At 46.6% G+C, this 21695-nt stretch overlaps 1 protein-coding gene across 1 annotated transcript in view; it reads left to right on the top strand.

Annotated features, from left to right (window-relative positions):
* The first annotated feature begins 401 nt into the window (after window positions 1-401).
* Window positions 402-21695, top strand: part of RDH5 (retinol dehydrogenase 5) — a 42472-nt gene continuing 21178 nt past the window's right edge. The window contains exon 1 of the mRNA XM_033939921.1: window positions 402-539. The gene's annotated coding sequence lies outside the window, so the exon portion shown is untranslated. The remainder of the gene's footprint in view (window positions 540-21695) is intronic.

The raw sequence follows: 21695 nt of genomic DNA, 5'->3' as shown, positions 1-21695 counted from the left end.
TGAGGAGATTTTCAATAATATGATCAACATTAATAAACAGCACTCCAGGAAACTCAGAGGTGAAGTACTTTCACTTTTCTAAAGAAGGAAAAAGTCTCAGATCGTGCAGGGAGAGTTCTTTAGAAAGTGAATGCACTTCATCTCTCTGTTTACTGGATTGCTGTTTATTAATGTAAATCGTATGTTTTTCCCTCCAGTCTCCCGTTTGACTTTGAGACTTTCAATAATTCCACCTTGAAAGCAAGGGCGCAGAAACATAAGGCAACAGAAAATTTCCTTCAACTGTATTGTCCCAGCCAAGTGCTGAGAGTAGAATAAAGAGTTAACACTCAGTCTCCGCCTTCCCTATCTTGTGGAAATCTCTGTTCTTATTCCTCTGGATTTGGCTAAAAATAGAGATCTCCCTTTTGCTAGATTAGGAAGGTTTCTTGCTTCTTTTTATTTTCGTAAACAGCTTGAGATTGCTAAGAGGACAGAAGCTCCCTCCATCCCCCAGAGTGATTTCAGGTTCTCAGACACACAGGAAAAAAAGTGCTGAGGTAAGTGTGTGCACTTGGATCTTCTCTGAGATGATATCACATCAGAAATAATAATCTGCAGGGAGAGTCCACAACCTGAAGTGGAGCAGGGCAGGAATTGGGAACTGGCAGTGCAAAGAAAAATTAGGCAAGGAAGCAGAATTAAAGTGTTTGTTATTTTATAAAACAAACAAAACAGGAAGTGTAGTGACAAAGAGCTAGGCTTGTTTGCATACTCTGAGGTCTACGGTTTCTGATGCTCTATGCTGACATTTACAGACTCAACTGTATTTTCCTTGTTTGGAGAGGGTGGGATGCTAGGACTGAGCAACTTGATGCAGTCTTGTGTGTACCCTGTTGTGTGCAGGGTACAGAGTCTCGTACTGTAGTTCTGTTTTACCTAAGAAAATCAGCATTTCAAGTCACTGCTTACAATGGGATAAACTCTGAACTGGATCAACCTAGTCAGGAGAATCTGGGGCTATTTAGTAACCTTATGTACGTGGCAGGGCATTTGTCCACAAATCCTGAGGAAAGGCTCCAGCAGGGATGCCTGCAAAGCAGCCCGTCCAGGCTTCTGCCGCCTCTGCTGCTTTAGGAGGCCTTGGAGCAGAGGTATGTCAGGTCTCACTGGGGTGGGGGGGTTGCTGAATCAATGAGTCCAATTTTTTTTTTCAGTGAATCGGGTAGCACTAGAGTCAGGGAGTGTTGGGGACATTTGGGGGGGGGGGCTTCAGGGGTTGATTTTAACTAGGGCTTATTTTGGGGGAAACACAGTAGTTCTGTCATGGTATATATTTCCTAAAAAAATATGACCATATCACAGAGGCATACCATGACTTGCACTGGCTTCCAATAGAAGCGAGAGTACACTTCAAATTCTACTGCTTACTTTACAAGGCTCTCAATGGAGAGGGACCAACCTACTGGAATAGTCGACTAAATCAATCCTCCTCAATCAGACACAGAAGATCCCACTCACTTTTCTCTCACCCATCATCCAAAGATGTCAAATGAAAAAAACTTTATGACAACCTAATAGCCTCCAAAGCAGCTAAACTGGACAGACAAATCACTACTCTGTTATCTTCGACTTCAGACTACAAAGCCTTCAGGAGAGATATTAAAACCATACTCTTCAAAAAACACATAAAACCTATCCAGCACAACCAATCCCAACCCAATATCTAACACTCTATTTACCCTATTCTTATCTCCTAAATATCTCCACTTCCCTTTGGTAACTCTTTATCCAATGTTTATTACCTTAAAAAATTCTATGTCATCGCTTATTCTATTCCTTTTAATTTGAATGTAATTCTTGTTTTTAGTTTGAATGTAATCCGCCTTGAACCGCAAGGTAATGGCGGAATAGAAATCACTAATGTAATGTAATGTAATATATGGGTGACAATGAGAGAAAAGTACAACAGAGACATTCTGGAAGCCAAATTTAAGATTTTATGCAGAAAGTTGAAATTCTGAACATAGGGTAGTATTCACAGAAATGGTTTTCCATTTTATGGCAGGAGTCCAGTGCCAGGCTGAGCCCCAGACTTTCAAAATGTGGATGAGACAATGGTAGAGGGAAAAGGGCTTCAGATTTGTTAGGGGGAAGAAGATCCTATTCCAAAAAGATGGACCTACCTTAATTAGGGTGCAACCAGCTGTTGGCACTAATGTTTTAATGAAGGAGATAGTTTAAAAGCTGCTTTTAGTCTGGGGGAAGAGATGAGTCACTTATAAGCAAATAGTGCAGATGTGATAAAATGCAGAAGTTAGAATATTTCAATACAGAGGTTGTAGTGAAGGCTGAAATGTATATTTAAAGAAAGAGCAGAGAGAGAGAATTGAATCCAAATTATTTCCATCAGCTGTTAGGCAAAATTGTGAATATATGTGAATGCCAGGCATCTAAAAAATAAGACTGAAGCATTAAAAGTATGTCACTAAGGGGAAAATTCTGTAACTAGGTACTTCTGTTTAGGTGCTCTAAGCCCAAGCGATGGGAGCCTATTCTATAATGGAATCAAGGTGCCTTGATTCCACTATAAAATACTAGCAAACCTCAGCATTGGTCTATCTAACATTGAGACACCTGTGATTACACCAGCCATAGAGATGGCATGAGGGCATCTAAATGTGGAATCTTCCTGTGTAAGTTACATGTATAGCTGGAAGTCCCACCCCCCTTCCATTTATTTATTTAATTCAATTTCTATCCCGTCCTCTCAGTAGCTCAGAACAGGTTTCAAGCGAACATTCACAGTGGAATCCATTTGGACAATACAAAGACTATACAGCAGCTTAAGTATAGGTTAAGAATGGAGAAGTGGGTGCAGGAGGACGGGAGAATTTTAGGGGGCGATGGGGGTTGATTGCAGTTGGAATTTATATGCAAGTTAGGCATGCATTTACAGAATAGCGCATAGACAGAATGACATATATTTATATATGTGCACATGTAACTAAGAATTCTACCCTACATGTGTAATGCACACACACACATAAATGTCCACATCCTCTTATAGAATTACCCTTTGCATGATAAAATATAGACACAATAGGCCTCTCAGAGACTTGGTGGAAGCATAGCCAATGGATATTGACACTAGGTTACAAATTGTATCAATATTATAGCGTGGATTGAATTGGTGGAAGGGTAGCTTTAAATCAAACAGGATAAACTAAAAATGCTACAGGAGAGAATGTAATATGGAATTTTTAAGGATAGAAATGCTATGTGTGAGGGGAAAGAGTATAGTAGTAGGGGTATACTTCTGCCCACAGTGAAATGCAAACAAAATTAGGAAAACTAGTACATTTATTTATTTAGATTTCTATCCCGTCCTCCCAACAGCTTAGAATGGGTAACAAAAGGATATTCACAGTGTAGGAGGAGGACATGAAGTTAAAGACAGGGACTACAGAGGGCAAAGTATTAAAAAAGGAAGAGGGCTCAAAGATTTCCTACATAGGGGCGAGAGGATGCAGAAAGAAGCTTTCAAAGGAGTCAATTTCAGTTACCCCAGTATTGATTAGGGTGATTGTCTCATCAGGACATCCTAGGAAGGTAACATTACATGCCATTTATAACTACTTCATGGAGCAGCTAAGGAAGCTATTTTAAATTTATTGTTTTATATTATATTCTTTTAAATTTTGTTAACCAGCTCGAGTCCTTGCTGGAATGATCCGGTATATAAGATGGAAATTAGATTAGATTAGAATACAGGAGATGGTGCAAGGGGTAAGTGATGGAACCACTTAACAATAGTTATCATCTGATCAAATTTGTCATAATCATTGGAAGGAGGATACAGTACTAAGGAAAACTACTGCTATGGAAATGAATTTTAAAAAGGAAGATTGTGATATAATAAGGAAATGAAACAACAACAACAAAAAAACAGTTGCCAGAGTCATGGGCATTATTTCTAAAATACCATTTTGGCAAACTAGATAAAATATATTATCCTAGGACAAGCAGGCAGCATACTCTCACATGTAAGCACAGTGGTAAAAGTGCAATGCCACTTTAAGTTTTTAGAAACTTTGTGACTGCCTACACCGTGCATGGGCGAGTGCCTTCCCTACTGATGTTGGCTCACGGTACCTTAGTTGTTCATTTTTCACGGAGCAAAGTAGTACTCTTTTGGAGTACTCTGTCCAAAGTAGAGAGTTGCGCGGGGACAGAAATCCCACCCGTCCCCGCCAAAGTCCCACCCATCCCCACCCGTCCCCGTGAGGACTCCCACCCGTCCCCACGAGGAATCCTTCCGTCCCCGCGAGGAATCCCCTCCGTCCCCGCCCATCCCCGCGAGGAATCCCCTACGTCCCCGCGAGGAATCCCCTCCGTCCCCGCCCGTCCCTATAAACTACAGAAATAGTTATTTCATTTAATTATGCTACTGAATTAAAGGCTCTGGTAGAAACCCATTTAAAAATAAGCAAAAAGACTATTAATTTGGAAATATTAATTGGGAAGAATACATACTTTGTAAACGGGTTTCTACCAGAGCCTCTAATGTTTATAAATTTTTATCAACACAACTAATATACTACTTTATCCTTAAGCAAAAAAAAAAGAATTTTTTTCCTACCTTTATTGCCTGGTTTCTGCTTTCTTCATGTTCTCATTCAATTCCTTCCATCCACTGCCTCTCTTCTCTCTATGTCTTCCATTTGCTCTGTTACTGTGCCTCTCCCTTTCTCCCCCCTCCCAAATTGGTCTGGCACCCATCTTTTTCCCTCCGCTCCCCCCAAAGTCTGGCACCTCTGTCTTCTTCCCTGCCAGCGTCTTCTTCCCATTCCCTCTTCCCCATTTCCTTTCAGTGTCCTTCTCCCCCACCATCTTCCCCATGTCCTGTCAGGCAGCATCCTTCTCCCCCCTCTGCCTTCCCCATGTCCTTTCAGCGTCCTTCTCCCCCCTCTGTCTTCCCCATGTCCTTTCAGCGGCCTTCTCCCCCCTCTGTCTTCCCCATGTCCTTTCAGCGGCCTTCTCCACCCCTGTTTTCCCCATATCCTTTCAGTGGCATTCTCCACCCCTTTGTCTTCCCCAGTGCTTTCAGGGTCCTTCCCCTCCCCTCCTCCCGTTTACCCCATGTCCTTTCAGCGTTTTTTTCCACCCCTTTGTTTTCCCCAGTGCTTTCAGCGGCCTTCTCCCCCCTTAAGCGTCTTTTCTTCTCCACTCCACCTTTCCTCCCTCCCTGCCTCCACCTTTGTGGCGCTTTTGCACCCGACCGACAACAGAACAGGCCCAGTCGGACAAATCTCCCTGTCCTGTAGTCGCGAATCTAAATTACCTTCTTACAGCAGCTGGAGTAGTGAAGCTGCTGTAAGAGGTAATTTAGATTTGCGGCTACAGGGCAGGGAGATTTGTCGGCCGGGCCTGTTGTCAGTCGATCGGGGGACCTGACCGGCTGTGCACATTCTCCAGGGCGGACCGCCCCCTCCCCCTCTTTCGTACGCCATTGCCTTCTCCCTACCTGCCCTGCCGCACACAGCCGACCGGAAGTCTTCCTGATGTCAGCGCTGACATCGGAGGAAGGGAGGGCTTTGCTTAAGCCCTCCCTCCGACGTCAGCGCTGACATCGGGAAGATTTCCGTTCGGCTGTGTGCTGCGACAGGGCAGGTAAGGAGAAGGAGACTACCCTCGCGGCTCGAGTGCACTGCGATCCAACCCCGCAGGAACCCCGCGACCCTCGGAGGCGTCCCCACGGGATCCCCGTGACCCAAAGGGGGAACCCGTGGGATTCCCGTCATCCCCGTTCCCGTGCAGCTCTCTAGTCCAAAGTGCATTGCCTTCCTGTCAACGTTTATTCTATTTTTTTGGCCTTCGGCTTTCTTTATTGTTTTAATTTTCTTCTCCTTTTACTAATTTTCTTCTCCTTATACTAAATTTATTTGAGCAGCATTTGAGTAGCATAGATATACTAAATATATATATTTATTATTTATTTTTCCATTTTTCTTTTGGTCTCTCCGTCAGGCCTTTTGGCTTTCTCTTTTTCTATCTTGGTGGTTCTCGTTTTCATTTTCAACGTTGAGTTTTTTTTCTCACCGCCAAGATTTTTCCATCCATGTCTAAGCCTTCGAGCGGTTTCAAAAAGTGTTATCAATGTTAGTGCCCTATTTCAATCACTGACCCACACAATTGATGCTTACAGTGTTTGGGGTCTGAGCATCAAGTAGACACTTAAACATTGTTGTTCTACGTTACAGAAATGCTCAATGAAGGCTCAGCGTATCCAGCAGTAGACGCTGTTTGGCTTAACCATAGACTCCGGTGATAAATCCAAGCCATTGGTATTGGCAGTACCAGCATTGACACTGGAAGTTCCTTCATCGAGCAAGCCCGCTAAGAAGCCATCCTCTTGCCAGCAAGCATTGCAGGCCTTTACAACATTGAGTCCCTCAATACAGGCCAAGTGTCACTGCCATCGATCTCCTTCAGTGCCTCCTATAGGGCATGCATCCTCATCAAAGTTTCAAGATTATTAAAATTTGATATGTTGGGGGCGTGGCCGTGCAGAGAGCAGGGAGGACGCGTTTTCCCTGAGCTCCGCTGTTCTTCCCCTGCCCCGGCTTCCCTGCACTAAAATCAGCGACTATCACCTCCACCAAGCGCCTTCCTTTGCTCCTTGGGGGCCCATGGACAGATTCATTTACAAGGGAACAGTGGATATGGCCTCCAAGGTAGGAAAAAAAGATCGGGAACGGGCGAAATCGGGTCCCAGCCACGAGGACAAGATGGCGGACCCGGGCGATTCGGCGGCTGCAGGGGGAGCAGATTTGATTGCGCGCCTCACCGACGCAGTTGTCCTAGCGCTGGGGACGCGCCTGGACAAAATGCAGGGATCTCTGGATGCTTTGTCCACGACGGTAGCAGACTTTAACTCCCGGATCACTGAGGTGGAACAGAGGGTTGGCACTGCGGAAGACTCCATTACTACACTGCAAACTGAAGTACAGCAGTTGCAAAGCAAGGTGGGACTATTTGAAGAAAAACTGGAGGATCTGGAGAATCGCTCCAGACGGAACAATCTGCGGCTGGTGGGAATCCCTGAATCTGTGCAAGACGGAGACCTGCTTCTCACGCTGGAAACCTGGTTGGCGACGGAGTTGCTGGGAACGCGGGGTCTGGGACCCTTGCGCATAGAACGGGCGCATCGGCTGGGTAGAAGACAGGAGGGAGCGACCAGACCGCGTGTGGTGATTCTTCGCATACTGAACTTCGCCATCAAGGACCTTCTCCTCCGCAATTATCGTCAGCGCAAGGATTTACAATTTCAGAACCAGCGTATCCTCATCTTTCAGGACTATTCTGCTCAGGTGGCCTCACTGCGAAGGGGCTTTTCGTCTGTCTGCAAGCAACTCACTGAGAAACAGCTACGCTTCACGCTGCAGTTCCCTGCTAAACTTCGGGTGATCTATAATGGCCAGCCCCATCTTTTTGATTCCAGTGCAGCGGCCAGAGCGCAAGTTCTTCAATGGTACCCTGATCTGGGGCCGGGCACCTGAGGGTTCTTGACACTACCTCTACTATCTCAGTTTGATTTGAGTGGGGTAGCCTGCGAAAAGCGGGAGCTATCCTCTTTGGTACTGTTACTTGGCACAGGTTGCACCTGTACTTGGATTGTGGTTCCTCCCTTAGGAGGGTAAGACTATAAGGCATTGGTTCCGGGCTGGGACCTGTATGATTTTGTTCGTTCTCCTGGTTCTATGATTCCCATATAAGCACCTGGGTTCTCTCTTTGGGTCTCTTTTACCTAATTCTGGCTTGGTGGATGTTATGGAGTGTTGGGGCGGGGGTGGGACTGTAGGCCCTTTGTTCTTTCCCCCTCTGGAGTGGTGGTATGGTGTGGGGCTGAGGGTGCGGGAGGGGGGAGGGGGTGCTTGGAGTGGGGGTTGGGGTGGGGGGAGGGGGGTCCGGGGGAGGGTGGAACTGGGGGGTTCTGGGTGGGGGATGTTGTGGTTGTGGGCCTTGGTATGTTGGGGGGGAGGAGGGAGTTGGGAGTTCAGGAGGGGGGGAGGGGGGAGGCTCCTGACCTGTGTGCCTGTTATTGATTCTTGTGAGGCTCTACAGTGGAGACTGGGCTGCTGGGGGATGGGCTGGGACCTTCGGCAGCTGTTTTGTGCTCTTTTTCTCTTTTGGTATCTCTGGTTCTTTTTTCTTTCCTATGTCTGTTAAGAGGGGTTTGAGATGTGTGTCGTGGAATGTCTCAGGTATCAACTCTCCTATCAAGAGAACTAAGATCTTGCAATGCCTGGCTCGACATAAGGCTGACATAGCGGGCCTGCAGGAAACTAAGCTCACTGAACGGGAACATGGTAAATTGTGTCAATCCTGGGTGGGGCAGTGTTACTCGGCCTCTTCTTCCAAAACTAGGGCAGGGGTGGCACTGCTGATCCGCAAATCAGTCTCTTTCACTGCTTCCAGGGTCCTTTCTGATCCGGAAGGCCATTATGTTATTGTACAGGGGTCCCTCCATCAGCGTCCTGTAATTTTGGTGTCTGTCTACGCTCCCAACAGTGCACAGCGGTCCTTCTATAGGAAATTATTGGGGGTACTGCTGTCTGTCCCATTGATCCATGAGTCTCAGAAAATCTTTATGGGAGACTTTAACTCGATATTGGATCCGCTTTTGGATTCCTCTAAGGGATCTTCTTCCACCTCCGGTAGGTCCGATAATGGGCTTGCAGCTTGGCTGGAGGCCTTGGATCTTGTGGATGTCTGGCGGACCCTACACCCAGGGGAGCAGGATTTCACCCATACGTCTAAAGTGCATGGTTCCTCCTCTCGAATAGATTATATCTTTCTTTCGCGATCATCCTTCTTTGCGGTTCATGCGGCTGAGATTGGAATACTGGCTATCTCGGATCATACCTTGGTGTGGATGGACATTGGATTCTCGGGGGGAGCCTTGGGGGGAGGAAAGCATTGGCGATTCCCGCTTGCGCTATATTTGGATCCAGATTTTAAACCTTACCTGGAGCAGCAGTGGCGGAACTATGTAGAATTTAATGGGGACCATGTAGATAATGGAACTCTGTTTTGGGAGGCGGCTAAGGCGGTGCTTCGGGGGGCGGTGATAGCTTATTGTGCACGGCGTAAGAAACTGCTCGCGGAAAAAATCTTGGTTCTTGAACGCAAGGTGCGGGACAGTAGACTTCTGGTTCTTCGGAACCCTACCCTAACAAATAAACATGCTTTTCAGGCGGCCCAGTCAGCACTTCATGCACTCCTTCATGAGAGAGCCCATAAATCCCTTTTTTATTATAAGTACCGACTATATCGCTTTGGTAATCGGCCGGGTAGAATGTTGGCCCAGTTAACTAAGACGAGGCGGGGTGCCACCTTAATTACTTCGCTTAAAGATGATGGGGGAAGGATGGTCACGGAGCAGCTTCAGATGGAGCGGCTCTTTGTTACTTTTTATAGATCTTTATACACTGCGGAAGTAGTAGGCCAAGAGGCTCGGATTCAGGCCTTTTTGGACTCGTTGCCCCTACCTAAGCTATCGAAGACGGATTCGGATGTATTGGCGTCCCCTATAACTAGAGAGGAGGTGCTGGGGGTTATCAAGCATCTTCCCCTTTGTAAATCTCCAGGCCCGGATGGCTTTGGGGGGGAATTCTATCGTCTCCTACAGGGGCATGTGGCTGATCCGTTGAGGGGCTATTTTGCAAGTGCGGCAGAGGCTGGGCAGTTTCCTCTAGGAGCTAATCGAGCGTTACTTACTGTATTACCTAAACCGGGTAAAGACCCCCTACTTGTGAGCTCATATAGACCTATTTCGCTTATTAATGTTGATCTCAAAATCTTAGCTCGGGTTCTGGCTAACCGTCTGGCCCAGTTTGTTCCTTCTCTGGTGGGTATAGATCAGGTAGGGTTTGTGCGGGGGCGTTTGGCTTGCCATAATGTTCGGAAGCTCCTCATTGCTCTGGCTCATTGTGATTCTCGGAGGCAACCTGCGCTGGCTATCAGTTTTGACTCCGAAAAAGCCTTTGATAGAGTAGAGTGGGCCTTCCTATTCCCCTTGTTGCGCTACTATGGGCTGGGGGGGTTTTTTATGAGAGCTCTTGGGGCCCTTTATTTTCATCCAGTGGCGGCCGTATTGGTTAATGGACAGGCGTCTTCGGACTTTGTGCTTCAGCGGGGCACTCGTCAGGGCTGCCCCTTGTCCCCTCTCCTTTATATTTTATTTTTGGAACCCTTGTTGATTTCCCTCCGAGGTACTTCTCAGTTAGTGGGAGTAGAGCTGGGGACCTCCTCTTTGCGATGTATGGCCTTTGCCGACGATATTATGGTAATGCTGACTGACCCGGTTTCTGGCCTCCCTGAATTATTAGAGATGTTTGGCCGGTTTGGGGAGCTCTCGGGCCTCAAACTCAATGTATCTAAATCGGAAGCGCTCCCACTACATATTAGTATTCCGCATACGTGGGCAGATTTCCCGCTTCGGGAAGCTCCACAACAGGTAAAATACTTGGGGGTTTTGATTCCGTCCTCCCTCTCACGACTTTATGAGATCAATGTAAAGCCCCTACTTCGGGACACGGTGGGGCTCCTCCGCCTGTGGGGTGATTTGCCGGTCTCTCTTGCGGGGCGAATATTTCTATACAATATGATGATTGTACCTAGGTGGCTTTATCTGCTTCAAACTCTTCCGCTGTGGTTAAGGACCGGGGACTTAGCTCGGTTATACGGGGCGTTGAGGACTTTCTTATGGCATGGGCGCAGGCCTCGGCTTTCTCTACGCATTTTGATGTTGCCTGAGTCGCAGGGGGGATTTGGACTGCTAGACATCCGCGCCTATAATCTGGCCTGTGGGACTAGATTGATTCGGGACTGGTGTATGGAGAGCTCCTCTTTTCTAATGTTTTCCGTAGACAAGGATTTTCTACTCCCCATCTCTGGGTTGTTTTTGTTACACGCCCCTGCTGCCCAGTTGGACTTGGTCTACAGGGGACATGTTGTATGGGCCTATATGAGACACATTTGGAAATTACTATGTAAACAGTTGGGCGTCAACTCTAATATCACTCCTCTACTCCCGTTGGTGGGTAATCTGCATTTTAAACCGGGCAGTCACAGCAAGGTATTTCGGACTTGGCATGCACATGGAATTCGGAGACTGGGGGATGTTCTTTCTGAGAGAGGCGCTCTTCTCTCCCCTGCCGAATTGGGGTCGCTGTATAGGCTGGAGAGGGTGGATGCTTTCGGCTACCTACAGCTTCGACATTACGTTCTTAGCATCTCTGGAGAGCACTTGAGCGGTGTGGTGGGCCGGAGCCTGGGGAAGTGTTTGGCGCTGGGGGAGGACCCGGCACCACGTCTTCGATATTATGTCAATGTTCTGGGCCCCCTCTTACTAACTGAACGGGCTGATTGGTTGGCAGGAGCGTGGAGTGCTGACTTGGGTTGTATGGTCTCGTCTGAATTGATATCTCGTTGTTTTGTCCTTGTGCGTGCTATCTCTTGCAATATGTCACATAGGGAACAAGAATACAAATTCATTAACCGGGCTTTTATATCGCCTCATAGAGCGCACCGAGCCGGTATTGCAGATCACGCGGGGTGTCCTAAATGTTCCACAAATCCTGCTTCCCTGGGGCATATGTTCTGGGACTGCCCCTCTGTGGGAACCTTCTGGCAGCGCGTTTGGTCCTACTTGTCTTCATTGTTTCCGGGGATGCCGAGCTGTAGCCCATGTGTAGCTCTTTTCTACCAGGAGGCGGAGTTTCTGGGATGCACTGTTGGACAGCGGCAGATGATTTCTAAGGCACTCCTGTTGGCTAAGAAAGCCATTTTGACTTTTTGGCGTGAGCCACATGCTCCCTCTTTCTCTCGATGGCAGGGGTCTCTTTATGATCTAGCTCTCTTGGAAAGACGGACTGCGGGCACTAGGGACGAACGCAGTTGGTCTCGATTTCAAGACGTTTGGGAGGAGTATTGGCTGACCCTTCCTCATCGTGAGCGGAGTCTCCTGTTAAACTGTTAGTCTCTCTTGGGTCCTTTGTCCTCCTCTGTATTTCCCCACTTTAGGCTCTTTTTCCCGCTGATCATACTGCGGGTCTCTTTTTTCCTTTTTTCCTTTTTTCTTTTTTCTTTTCTTTTCTTTCCCTTTTTTACTCTTTTAGTTCTCCTATTACTTGTAGGTTTCTGTTCTACTTTTCTATGACACATAATTGGTCCATGTTTATCTATTTATTGCCTCTCTGTAAATCTCCTATATGTTTCTCACAGGTCGGGAGCAGGGACGGGGGGGAGGGGTGGGGGGGCTTACCCTGAGGTTATAGAGGTTATTTGCAATGGGTTTTGATATTGAGGTGCCCCATTGTGTTTTTGGGGGACTTTGAAGGGTGTTATACGGAAACTGTATTGAGCACCACTTGTTTTTTGAGCAGTCTGATCTTCCATGTGTTTCTCTTCAGTTGCTTTGTGTACGCCCGAATGGGCGATTTGTGCTGGATTATTGGATGTTCTTGTGCACTGTTCTGTTTTATGTTTGATGGTTTGCTCAATAAAGAAATATTATATATAAAAAAAAAAAAAAAAAAAAAAAAAAAAAATTTGATATGTTGCTTATAAAAGCTATCTAAGTGGTGTACATAAGTATAACATTAAAATTGTATAATAAAAGATAATCACAAAAGACATGACAAACTGATACACCCAGCAGCACCAATGGTACCAGCTGTTGAGCCAAGGATACCAGTGCAAGACTTCAAGGAGAAACCCAATGAGTTTACCAAAAGGATCTCGGTGATCAATTTTAGTTGCACTCGACACCCGTGCTTACATTAAACTAAACTAAACCTTAAGTTTATATACCACATTGACTCCTTCAGTACCAACCCAGCCTAAGTGTAGCACTCCAAAGTCACAGGGTACCGAGGACAGGTCAGTATCAAGGAGCCGCTCTGCATTATATCAGCGCTTTCCACCTCAGCATCAACACTTTCCATCAAAGCATCAAGGCTCCATCAAAGCATAGACACTCTCCATTGAAGCATAGATGTTCTGCATTGCAGTATCAGCATACATCGACATCACATGCTTTCAGATCCCAAAAGATCATCACGTCATCAGATCAGTACCAGTGTCATTGAAGAAGCTCTTCTCGACACTCTCACACTTGTCGGTCTTCTCCACCTAGAAAACCTCATCCTACAGAGAATCACCTGGCGCATCAGAAGTTGATTCTGATCTCTCTCATCAACATGCTGATACCGAGTATGAACCTACATTATCTGCTCCTGAATCCTATGGTATCCCTTCAGATCCATCTCCTCCTCCCCTAGAAGATCTCCTCCTGAAGAACTTTCATTTACCAAGTATATTAGGCAGTTGGGGAAAGCTCTGCCTGTCAAATTGGAGGCAGACACTGAGCCCAAAGCAGAGGTTCTTGATGTTTTGGATTTTGATGAGCCTCCTAAAGAGCATCTTAAGTTGCCTTTACACAATCTCCTTAAAGAGGCGCTCTTGTAGAACTGGGAGCATCCTCTTTCTGTCACTATAGCTCTTAGAAAGATTGACTCACTTTATAGAATCATATATTGCCCTGGATTTGATAAACCACAGCTACCACACCAATCGTTGCTTGTTGAATCAACCCTTAAAAAACCTCAAGCTCCAGGGTTTATGCTACTGCACCACCAGGTCGCCGTCTTTATCAGAACTCTATGTTGGCTAACCAAGTTCTTAATTACAACTTCTACATGTCTGTTTACCTTAAATAGCTCATAAAGAAGTTGGCTGATTTTGAGCAGCATATTCCATCTGATCATCCAACAGTTTCAACAGACTACTCATAGTCTACTTCAACCATGAAAATTTATGGCGAGAAGAGCATTTGATGCATTTGAACTGTCATTCAAGTATCCACCATGTCTATTGTTATACGATATCTTGCTTGGTTGCAAATCTTTGACAAGGATATCAATCTTCAGGACCAATTAGCCAACATTCCTTGCCTCGATGAAGAACTCTGTGGCGACAAGATGGAAGATGTTATTCAATGACTTACTAACGGGATCTAAGACTAAGGCTCAACCATCTAAGCCTCCTCTAAAATCTACTTCTTATTCCTATAAGAGAAGCTATCCAACAACATCCTCTTCTTCCAAGCCTCCACCACAGAAGAGACAGAAACAGAAGCCTCAGAAGGCCCAGTTTTCGGCTCCTCAGAAACCAGCCCAATCTTTCTGACGTGCTTCTAGAGACCATAGCCAAAATTCCTCCTTCTCAGCCTCTTCCCCCAACCTATCGGAGGTCGACTTCTGTTGTATTAGTGCTGGACTCTCATTCCCATGGACACCTGCATCCTCAAGGTCATCAAGGAAGGTTCCTTTCTCCATTTTATGACCATCTCTCCAGACCACCCTCCAAGAGAGTCCTCTTTCACATCTCAACAGATGTCACTTCTTCAGGAAATTGAAGCTCTGCTTCTAAATGCCATAGAAGCTGTTCCCCCTTCTCAGAAAAATTTGGGGTTCTACTTCCAGTATTTTATAATTCCAAAGAAGATGGGAGATCTTCATCCAACTGTGCCTTAAACAAATATCTAGTCAAAGAAAAGTTTTGCATGCTATCTCTAGGGACCCTATACCCACTTCTAGAACGAAACAATTGACTGCTTTTTTCACCTCAAAGAGGTCCACCCACGCCTATCCATACATCCCAATCACAGAAAGTTTCTGCTTTATCGGATAGCAGATGGGTGTGAGAAGGTGGCAAGAACATTTTCACAATGGGTTGTCTCCTGGGATAAGGGGGGAGGGGTGAACACATGACATGGGAAATGACACAAAAAAAACATTTTTAACTTCCCATCTCTAATTAATACTAGGACCTATGCTATTTTACAAATTCATAAATGATCTGGTGAAAGGACCAATGAGTGAAGTGATCAGATTTGTGGATGACACATAGGCCCAGATTCTATAACCAGCGCCTGAAGTTAGGCCAATCTAGGCACCTAACTTAAATTTCTTAATTAGCTAAATTGTTATTGTTAATTGAAAGTGCGGTCCCGCCCCTTTTCTGACATCAGAGAAGGGGCAGGACCGCAGCAGAGAGAAGATGCTCCGAAGCCGTATGGCAGTTTGCAAATATCACTAGCGCCAGCGATCTTATTGCAGACTTCTGAAATTAGGAGAATTGATTCCGGAGGCCAGGGGGAACACGCAGGCCTTCCGAGAGGGTGTGTGCAGTCCTTCGGGGGTGAGGCCTTCTGGGGGGGTAGCCTTCGGGAGGGTACAGGCCTTCAGAAGAGATAGACAGGCCTTCAGGGGTGGAGTGTAGGCCTTCAGGGGTGGGTTGTAGATCATCAGGGGGGACATGCAGGCCTTCAAGCCTGTTCAAGGGGGTGGATAGGCCTTCAGGGGGAACAGACCTTCAAGGGGGGGGCAGGCAGGCTGGCCTTCAGGGTGGGGGGTGGGGCAGGCCTTCGGTGGGATGCAGGCTTTCAAGGGGGGGGACAGGCCTTCAGGGGACGGTGCAGGCCTTCAGGGGGGACGGACAGGCAGGCAAGCCTTCTGGAGGATGTAGGCCTTCAGGGGGGATGCAGGCCTTCAAGAGGGGGGACAGACCTTCAAGGGGGAAACAGGCCTTCAGGGATGGTGGCACAGGCCTTCAGGGGGGATAGGCAGGCCTTTAGGGGTGGGGGTGCAGGCCTTCAGGGGGAGGTGCAGGCCTTCATGGGGGGACAGACCAGGGGAGGGGGGCCCTGGTGTAGAAGTACACGGAGGGAGGGAAGGGGGAGTTCAAAGATATGTGCATATGCCGGACTTGGGGGGGGAGAAATAATGGGTCTGAAAATAGAGGAGAGGAAGCGGGATGATGGACAATGGGATTTAGGGAGAGAAGGAACAGAAAGGGAGAGAAGTTGGATACAAGGGATGGTGTAGAGGGGAAGGATAGAGATACTGGGTAGGAGGGTAGTTGGGAAAAGAAAGGGAGAGATGGTGGACCCTAGGGTGGTGGGAGAGATGCTGGATAAAAGGGTAGTTAAGAAAAGGTGGATCTGTGGATGGAGACGAAAAAAAAGAAAGATGCCAGACCTCCGAGGGAGGGAAGGGAAACGGAAGGGGAGGACAGAGATGGCAGATGGATGGTTAGCACGGAGAAAATAGAAGGAGACCCTGGCAAGCAAGTTATCAGAAGACAACCAGAGCCTGGGACCAACAAGATTTGACTAATGACCAGACAACAAAAGGTAGAAAAATTAATTTTATTTTCCATTTTGTGATTACAATATGTTAGATTTGAAACATGTATCCTGCCAGAGCTGGTGTTAGACCGCAAACGTGAGCTAGGATTTAACAGAGAGGAAAATTCTTTTTTATTTGTTTATTTTGTTTACACCACAGCGCCAGTGTGGTTAGGAGAAGGCAAAGGGGGTGAAGAGGCTATAAAATAAACCCACCAGGATGTTTGAAAAAAACACCCAATTGGGCAGGAAAATCGAATTGAATCGAAAAACCAATTCAAAAGGCTGAATTGAATCAAAATTTTTTTTCCTGAATCGGGCAGCACTAGTTACAACCTCTCCAACTCCACACTAGTTCTGTGGTGTAAAGTTTATACTGTAAACAAAATAAATACGACTTTTCCTCTCTCTTTTAGGTCCTAGTTCACGCTTGCTGTCTAACACCAGCTATGACAGGATACACATTTCAAATCTGACATAGTGTAATCACAAAATAGAAAATAAAATTATTTTTTCTACCTTTTGTTGTCTGGTCATTTTGTTTTTCCAACAACACAGAAGAAGAAGAGGGCTAGCGTCGATAATGAAACAAGAACAAAAAAAGAGAGGCAAGAGAGATGTCTAAACCAACCATCAATTACATTAATTAAAGGCAACAATAAATTAAATATAGTCCTAGGTCTTTAAAAAGACCATTTGAAGTCCCAAAACCAGGACAGGGCCGGATTATCCAATAGGCCAACTAGGCACATGCCTAGGGCCCGAAATAGTCAGGGGGGCCCGCTGAAGGACGACATACCAGACGGCAATGGGCCCCCTTCTTCCCTCCACAGCAACAGGCCCCCACCCGACAACAACAACGCCGGCGCTCCTCCTCATTATCGATCGATGGCAATGCAGCCAATGAAGCTCGAAGAAGATCCCGCGATGACTGCGTCTGCCGGATGAAGTAAGTGATGTCAGAGGGGGATGGACCGGCAGACGCAGTCATTGCCCGATCTTCTTCGAGCTTCATTGGCTGCATTGCCGTTGGTCATGCTGGGGGGGGGAGGGCCGGTGTTGTTGTCATCGGGTGGGGGCCCGTTGCCTTGGAGGGAAGAGGGGGGCCCATTGCCATGGGGGAGGTGCGTTGCCATTGCTGTGTGGAAAGGGTGGTGGAGGGAGAGAAAGAGGGCATATGAAACATAGAAACATAGAAAAAAGCAGCAGAAAAGGGCTATAGCCCACCAAGTCTGCCCATTCCAAGTATCCTCTCCCCTGAATTTACTCCCTTAAAGATCCCACGTGAGTATCCCATTTTCTCTTAAAATCCATCACGCTGCTGGCCTTTATCACCTGGAGTGGGAGTCTGTTCCAATGATCCACTACTCTTTCGGTGAAGAAGTACTTCCTGGAGTCGCCATGAAACTTCCCTCCCCTGATTTTCAGCGGATGCCCTCTGGTGGTCGAGGGTCCCATGAGCCAGAAGATATCATCTTCTGACTCTATGCGTCCCGTGATGTACTTATATGTTTCAATCATATCTCCCCGTTCTCTTCTTTCCTCAAGTGAGTACAGCCGCAATTTTTTAAATCTTTCTTCATATGTGAGATCCTTGAGCCCCAAGACCATCCTGGTGGCCGTTCACTGAACCGACTCGATCCTCAGCACGTCCTTTCGGTAGTGTGGTCTCCAAAACTGAACACAGTACTCCAAGTGAGGCCTCACCATGGCTCTGTACAACGGCATCATAACTTCAGGTCTCCTGCTGACGAAACCTCTGCGGATACACCCCATCATTTGTCTTGCCCTGGAGGAAGCCTTCTCCACTTGATTGGCAACCTTCATGTCCTCACTAATGATCACCCCTAGGTCGCGTTCCGCCGTGGTCCTAACCAAGGTCTCACCATTTAGTACATAAGTTCTATGCGGGTTTCTCTTACCCAGGTGCATTATCTTGCATTTTTTAGCATTGAAGCCTAGCTGCCAAGTAGTTGACCATTTATTCCAGCAACAGTGGGTCGTGTGTCATATTATCAGGTAATAAGCTTTTGCCTACTATGTTGCAAAGTTTGGCGTCGTCGGCGAACAGTGATACCCTTCCTCTAAGTCCTTGCGTCATATCTCTTATGAATAAGTTAAATAGAATTGGGCCCAGGACCGAGCCCTGCGGCACTCCACTGATCACGTCCAATGCTTCAGATGTAGGGAAAGGGGGAAGACAAGGGGGAAGGATACTGAATGGATTTAGGTTGGAGGGAAAGAAAGGGGGTTAATGTTGATGGAATTGGAGTGCAGGGAAATGGGGAAAACAAGGGCGAAGGATACTGGATGGATTTAGGTTGGAGGAAAAGAAATGGGGCTAATGTTGATGGAATTGGTGTGCAGGGAAAGGGGGAAAACAAGGGGGAAGGATACTGGATGGATTTAGGCTGGAGGGAAAGAAAGGGGGCAGATGCTGATGGAAGTGGGGGGGGGAAGAGAGAGAAATGCAAGACCATGGGGGGTGGGGGTGGGAGAGGGAAGGGAAGAAGAAGAGAGGAGAGATATGCCATATCATTGGAGGAGGGAATGGAAGAAGATGGATGCCAGACCAGTGGGGGTGAAGGGAAAGATGGAAGGGGGAGGCATACAGTTTCTGGAAGTGGCATAGGACAGGGTAGTTGGGAAGAGAAACGGAGAGATGATGGACCCTGGGGTGGTGGGGAAGGAGGGAGAGATGCTGGATGAAAGGGTAGTTGAGAAAAGGACAGATGGTGGATCTGGGGATGGTGGGGTCCATTGCCGAAGCTGCGGATGTGGACATGAAAAAAAGGAAAGATGCCAGACCTCTGAGGGAGGGAAGGGAAACGGAAGGGGAGGACAGAGATGGAAGATGGATGGTTAGCATGGAGAAAGAAGAAAATGACAAATGGGCAGGAGACTCTGGCAAGCAAGTTATCAGAAGACAACCAGAGACTGGGACCAACAAAAGGTAGAAAAAATAATTTTATATTCTGTTTCGTGGTTACAATATTTATTTTGTTTACACTACAGAGCCGGTGTGGGGTTGGAGATGTTGTAACCTTATATGTCTGCTAAGACTAAGTCTTAGTCACTTAGAGGTCCTTTTATTAAGGTGCACATTTAGCGTGCGCAAAATCAGTTAGCATACCCTAATAAAAGGACCCCTAAGTATCTTAATTAAAAATTTGACCTGCGACTTAGCCTTTTTTTCAGATTTTGGCCCCTTATGTGATTGAGTTTGACACCCCTGATGTAGAGTGAGGCAGTTAGGCAATGTAAATTTGGTTATTAATATAGACTTATATTTTGGATAGTATTATTGCTTTACAATACATTTGAACGCTTTTATATACGTATTGAAAGGGTTCAGAGTTAATGTCCTGGGCAGTGGCATACCAAGGGGGGATTGGGGGGGGAGGTCCGCCCCAGGTGCAGCCTTAGGGGGGGTGCACAGCCAGCCCGGTCCCTATCGCGCTCCCACCCTCCCAGCGAGAGCAGCAAACCTAATCTCCAGTAGCGTTGGCTTCTTCGCGGCTTTCTCCTCCCTCTGCCGCGTCATTGATGACATCATCAGCGACGCTGCACCGGCAGCTCCCTTATGAATAGAGGTTAAATGGGGCTCTTCAGTTTGAAAAAGACACAGTTCAGAGGGGATAAGATAAGAGGTTTATAAAATTATGAATGATGTGGAACAGTTAAACACTAAGGGCTCCTTTTACTAAGGTACGCTAGGGTTTTAACGCGCGGAATAGCATGCGCTACATTGCTGTGCACGCTACATTGCCGCACGTGCTAGACCTTAACGCCAGCATTGAGCTGGCGTTAGTTCTAGAAGTGTAGCGCGCGGTAATTTCCTGCGTGCACTAAAAACGCTAGCACACCTTAGTAAAAGGAGCTCTAAAACAAGGAGACACTCCATGACATTAACAAGCAGCCTAAACCTGCAGCCTGCTGGAGGTAGAGTTGTGAAATCTGTTGTAGGAGGATAGAGGGTTGGTTTGAACAGGTTCCTGGTTAAAAAGTTCATAAAATTATTAGCCGGGTAGACTTCTCCATAGAAATGAGCTATAAGAAATTGATCTACTTTTGGGGGATCTGCTGGGTATTTGTGATCTGAGTTGGCTACTATTAGAGAGTTAGGGTTCAAGAGAACTTTATTCTAACTCAGCAGGCTTATCTTATGTACCTATATTTCAACAAATCTTAATCTTATCTTAATTTAAAATCTTGACAAATTTTCTACTGATAACGGGATCCCCACCAACATAGATTTACCAAGGGTAGGTCCTGCCAATCCAATTTAATTAGTTTCTTTGACTGGGTCACCAGAAAACTGGATGTGGGAGAGTCCTTAGATGTCGTGTACTTGGACTTCAGTAAAGCTTTTGATAGCGTTCCACACCGTAGGTTATTAAGCAAGATGAAATCGATGGAATTAGGAGAAACACTAACTACATGGGTCAATGATTGGCTAAGTGGTAGACTTCAGAGGGTGGGGTTAACGGCACCCTCTCCAAAACATCGGAGGTAACCAGTGGAGTGCCGCAGGGCTCGGTCTTGGGCCCGATCCTTTTCAACATATTCGTAGGAGACCTGACTCAGGGGCTTCAAGGTAAAATAACATTATTCGCCGATGACATCAATCTGTGTAACATAGTAGGTAAAAGCAATTTGCCTGACGGTATGACACAGGACCTACTCTTGTTGGAACGTTGGTCCTCGACTTGGCAACTTAGCTTCAACGCTAAGAAATGTAAGGTCATGCACCTTGGCAGCAGAAATCCGTGCAGAAATTACACCCTAAATGGTGAGACCTTAGCTAGGACCGCAGCAGAGCGCAATTTAGGAGTAATCATTAGTGAAGACCTGAAAGCTGCCAATCAAGTGGAGAAGGCTTCATCCAAGGCTAGACAAATGTTGGGATGTATCCGTAGAAGTTTTGTCAGCCGGAAGCCCGAGGTCATAATGCCATTGTACAGATCCATGATGAGACCTCATCTGGAATACTGTGTGCAATTCTGGAGGCCACACTACCATAAAGATGTACTGAGAGTCAAGTCGGTTCGGCTTATGGCCACCATGATGGTCTCATGGCTCAAGGATCTCTCATACGAGGAGAGGCTGAATAAATTGCGGCTGTACTCTCTCGAAGAACGTAGGGAGAGGGGAGACATTATTGAGACGTTTAAGTATATCACCAGTCATATTTTCTTTCTTAAAGGACCCTCAGCCACAAGGGGGCATCCGCTAAAAATCAGGGGTGGGAAATTTCATGGCGACATCAGGAAGTACTTCTTCACCGAAAGAGTGGTTGATCATTGGAATAGACTTCCTGTGCAGGCGGTCAAGGCAAGCAGCGTGCCAGATTTTAAGAATAAATGGGATGCGCATGTGGGATCTCTAAGAGGGTAAAAGTGGGGGGAGGGTCATCAGAATAGGCAGACTTGACGAGATATAGGATATCTAGGAGGAT

The sequence above is a fragment of the Geotrypetes seraphini genome, chromosome 3 (assembly GCF_902459505.1).
Source record: "Geotrypetes seraphini chromosome 3, aGeoSer1.1, whole genome shotgun sequence".
NCBI classification, from domain to species: domain Eukaryota; kingdom Metazoa; phylum Chordata; class Amphibia; order Gymnophiona; family Dermophiidae; genus Geotrypetes; species Geotrypetes seraphini.
This window is presented reverse-complemented; position numbering and strand designations above follow the sequence as displayed.